This window comes from Schistocerca americana, unplaced genomic scaffold, assembly GCF_021461395.2.
Source record: "Schistocerca americana isolate TAMUIC-IGC-003095 unplaced genomic scaffold, iqSchAmer2.1 HiC_scaffold_937, whole genome shotgun sequence".
NCBI lineage: Eukaryota > Metazoa > Arthropoda > Insecta > Orthoptera > Acrididae > Schistocerca > Schistocerca americana.
The window spans coordinates 5,001-10,000 of NW_025726716.1; positions in this window are offsets into that span (position 1 = coordinate 5,001).

Below are 5,000 nucleotides of genomic sequence, written 5' to 3' on the forward strand. Positions count from 1 at the left end.
ACACGCAAGCGTCCGCTCAATTATTCTGCAAACAGGAGGAGGCTGAGCTCCCCTGCACAATACACCTCGAAACCCTCTCAGGTCCCGGCGGCGCGCAGCGCCGTCCTAAGTACTTGGTCGGGTTCGAGAGAGGCGCAATCGCCCGGAGTTTGGCGAGTAGACGCTTTAGGTGCGACCACCCGTGCTCCCAACTGAGCTTGCCGCTGCCGACAGAGGCCCGGGAGCGTGCTGTCGTGGCATTGCCGGCGGGAGACAACACGCGCCACCTACGGTGGCCGGCAGCTCCAACGCCAGCGCCACAGAAGGACAAAAGCCCCACTTGGGTGCCGAAGCGAACTCTCCCAGCACAGCGCACGCGCCAACACGTCCGCACAGCTGCGATACAAACCACCTGCGAGAACCGCAGAGGCGACCGAGCAGCAGACGGCGTCGCGGCGCCGAGCGCCGGGCGGCGGCGCATCCTCAGCGCACACAGTCCTCAATCGGACCAGCACACTGCAGATGTCCACCGCGCTTCGCACCGGGCCCGCGAGGACCTACTTTGGCCGCACGGCGCCGCGTGCAGGGTGCGCCGGCGCGCAGCTGCGCCGCCTGCCGCCTCCGTCGGCCGGCGCGCCTGCCACTGGCCGCCCCCACCAGCCGGCTGTAGCGCGTGCGCCCACGCACCGCGCGGCCAGCACGCCGGGAGGCCCCCCCCTCACCGGCCGGGGACGGTCCCACCCAGCCACCGCCGCGTATCGCTTCACACCCACATGCCATTCACGTTCGTGGGCATGGTGGGTATCGCTGAAACAACCGGTTGGTAGCTCAACCGATCGTCGCCATCACTGATTCACCTCTAGCGAGAACAACCGCACCACAACCGTTTACCAGTTGTTCATTTGCGTAACGTCACCAGCAAACGTAGACGTCCATCGCCATTTGCAAATTCAACGATTGTTGCATGCCTGTGTCAGGTGTCACGACACACTATGTCTGCCCACATACACGCAACAACATGTGCACGCTTCGCGAACACGTGGAAGGTGGCCCCCGTACGTATGCGATGTCCATTGCGCGAACGACTGTCAACCGGCCTCTGTCGCATGTCGCAGATGTGGAACGCAGTGCACCATGCTATCACGGTGTGTGAGAAGAGACGACTACGTCTGACAACACGCGCCACTACATCAACAGACGGCTCATGCTGATCGCCATCCACGGCATACCATACTGCAATCCAGCTCTTATAGGGAGACGACACGTAGCTGAGTGCACAATATTTGGACCGTATGGTTCGCCGTTGTTGGCGCAGTCGTGGTACGGTCACACATGTACCACGATGTATCATTCAGTACATGAGGACCAATGTGCAGTACAGTGTGTGATTTGGACGTACAACATCAGCGGACAGTTGACACACGCCGTACCACAACGTAGGCTGTGCTTCGCCATGCAAATGCCAATGAACAACTGCGAAGGGCATTGAGCATGTACGTCCTGCTGCCATCCGCATTACAGTGTATAGCTGCAAGGTGTTTAACATGAAGCGATACTCTGGGGACCAGGCAGTGCGAGTAGCAAACTATATTGCGGGGGTTGCAGTTAGGCAACACCACACTAATTTAACGCGTCGTATGACAATTACAGAGCAGGTTAAGGCCCAACGTGTGTTGGGTTAAGGCCCAACGTGTGTTGGGTTAAGGCCCAACGTGTGTTGGGTTAAGGCCCAACGTGTGTTGGGTTAAGGCCCAACGTGTGTTGGGTTAAGGCCCAACGTGTGTTGGGTTAAGGCCCAACGTGTGTTGGGTTAAGGCCCAACGTGTGTTGGGTTAAGGCCCAACGTGTGTTGGGTTAAGGCCCAACGTGTGTTGGGTTAAGGCCCAACGTGTGTTGGGTTAAGGCCCAACGTGTGTTGGGTTAAGGCCCAACGTGTGTTGGGTTAAGGCCCAACGTGTGTTGGGTTAAGGCCCAACGTGTGTTGGGTTAAGGCCCAACGTGTGTTGGGTTAAGGCCCAACGTGTGTTGGGTTAAGGCCCAACGTGTGTTGGGTTAAGGCCCAACGTGTGTTGGGTTAAGGCGCAACGTGTGTTGGGTTAAGGCGCAACGTGGGTTACGTTAAGGCGCAACGTGGGTTACGTTAAGGCGCAACGTGGGTTACGTTAAGGCGCAACGTGGGTTACGTTAAGGCGCAACGTGGGTTACGTTAAGGCGCAACGTGGGTTACGTTAAGGCGCAACGTGGGTTACGTTAAGGCGCAACGTGGGTTACGTTAAGGCCCAATATAGGTTAGGTTAAGGCCCAATATAGGTTAGGTTAAGGCCCAATATAGGTTAGGTTAAGGCCCAATATAGGTTAGGTTAAGGCCCAATATAGGTTAGGTTAAGGTACAATATAGGTTAGGTTAAGGTACAATATAGGTTAGGTTAAGGTACAATATAGGTTAGGTTAAGGTACAATATGGGTTAGGTTAAGGTACAATATGGGTTAGGTTAAGGCGCAATATGGGTTAGGTTAAGGCGCAATATGGGTTAGGTTAAGGCGCAATATGGGTTAGGTTAAGGCGCAATATGGGTTAGGTTAAGGCGCAATATGGGTTAGGTTAAGGCGCAATATGGGTTAGGTTAAGGCGCAATATGGGTTAGGTTAAGGCGCAATATGGGTTAGGTTAAGGCGCAATATGGGTTAGGTTAAGGTACAATATAGGTTAGGTTAAGGTACAATATAGGTTAGGTTAAGGTACAATATAGGTTAGGTTAAGGTACAATATGGGTTAGGTTAAGGTACAATATAGGTTAGGTTAAGGCACAATATGGGTTAGGTTAAGGCGCAATATGGGTTAGGTTAAGGCGCAATATGGGTTAGGTTAAGGCGCAATATGGGTTAGGTTAAGGCGCAACGTGGGTTACGTTAAGGCGCAACGTGGGTTACGTTAAGGCGCAACGTGGGTTACGTTAAGGCGCAACGTGGGTTACGTTAAGGCGCAACGTGGGTTACGTTAAGGCGCAACGTGGGTTACGTTAAGGCCCAATATAGGTTAGGTTAAGGCCCAATATAGGTTAGGTTAAGGCCCAATATAGGTTAGGTTAAGGCCCAATATAGGTTAGGTTAAGGCCCAATATAGGTTAGGTTAAGGTACAATATAGGTTAGGTTAAGGTACAATATAGGTTAGGTTAAGGTACAATATGGGTTAGGTTAAGGCGCAATATGGGTTAGGTTAAGGCGCAATATGGGTTAGGTTAAGGCGCAATATGGGTTAGGTTAAGGCGCAACGTGGGTTACGTTAAGGCGCAACGTGGGTTACGTTAAGGCGCAACGTGGGTTACGTTAAGGCGCAACGTGGGTTACGTTAAGGCGCAACGTGGGTTACGTTAAGGCGCAACGTGGGTTACGTTAAGGCCCAATATAGGTTAGGTTAAGGCCCAATATAGGTTAGGTTAAGGCCCAATATAGGTTAGGTTAAGGCCCAATATAGGTTAGGTTAAGGTACAATATGGGTTAGGTTAAGGTACAATATAGGTTAGGTTAAGGCGCAACGTGGGTTACGTTAAGGCCCAATATAGGTTAGGTTAAGGCCCAATATAGGTTAGGTTAAGGCCCAATATAGGTTAGGTTAAGGCCCAATATAGGTTAGGTTAAGGCCCAATATAGGTTAGGTTAAGGTACAATATAGGTTAGGTTAAGGTACAATATAGGTTAGGTTAAGGTACAATATGGGTTAGGTTAAGGTACAATATGGGTTAGGTTAAGGTACAATATAGGTTAGGTTAAGGCACAATATGGGTTAGGTTAAGGCGCAATATGGGTTAGGTTAAGGCGCAATATGGGTTAGGTTAAGGCGCAATATGGGTTAGGTTAAGGCGCAATATGGGTTAGGTTAAGGCACAATACGGGTTAGGTTAAGGCACAATACGGGTTAGGTTAAGGCACAATACGGGTTAGGTTAAGGCACACATTGTTGTAAGGAAAGGTGTTTTCGGGGGGGGGGGGGGCTGGTTTGTTGATTGTGATTATCGTAAGTAAATGACTGCGGCATCATCTGATTTGCCACGTCAGGGTGCACCTTTGGCTCATAACAGGCGGCGCTCTGATTCCATGCTTGTGGCAGACCTGTGTCTTTCATTCGTGCCATTGTTTGTGTGGTGTGACAGGAGGCAGTATTGTGATGTTGGGTGCACCCCTGTGTAGGACATGTGTGGGTGTTGGTGGCTTAGCTGAGCAATGGTGGTTGTCGGAAGGGTGGGATATTCTGTTTTCCGAGTGGACCTCCCGGTCTGGTTATGATAGTGTGGATTGTCTAATGTGGCAGAGAGGATGCACTGGGTGTTGTTCCATGCTGGTGCTTAGATATTGTCTGTGTGCCTGTTACAGGCAGAGAGTAGTGCGTGATAAGAGTGTCTGGCTGACGTGTGATTGTGAGCAGAGTCTTTCAGCATGTATACGGACAGTTGTATACATTATCTGTATTCTGATGGCTCTATCTATTACTAATCAGCGCCGTGTATACGTTTAATCCGGTTCCAGTCGAAACTATTGTATCTCTGTACATTAGTGACACGGCGAGCCCGCTATGTAGTTACTCGTCTCGGCAGCTTCCACCGGTGTATGGCAAATGATTATAAGGAATCAGTCTAGTCGTCAATACCGATAGTGTGACGTCACATGTCTGGGGTGGGGGACGCTGCGCCCTTCCGGTGGGTCATGGCCTAGGAAGACTCTTCCCACGCAGGGGGGCTTGGACTGTCATTGACTCTTCCGAGTAATATACTTGCCGTACGTTTTTGCGACTGCGAGTGCAACGCTCACCGGTACCGACATGGATGGAGCGCCTCCTAGCTGCCGCTGAGCATCTGCATTCGTACAGAGAGCAACGCGCTCGCGTCTGTAGCTCGTACGTGGTACAGCTCGCAGCTCATGTATAGGGACAGCGGGAATGTCGCATATTGGACATAACTCTTCATGAAACGCACGTTATAGGGGTGGATTGCACATTGCGAGTGCGAGCAAAGTCCGCCGTTCA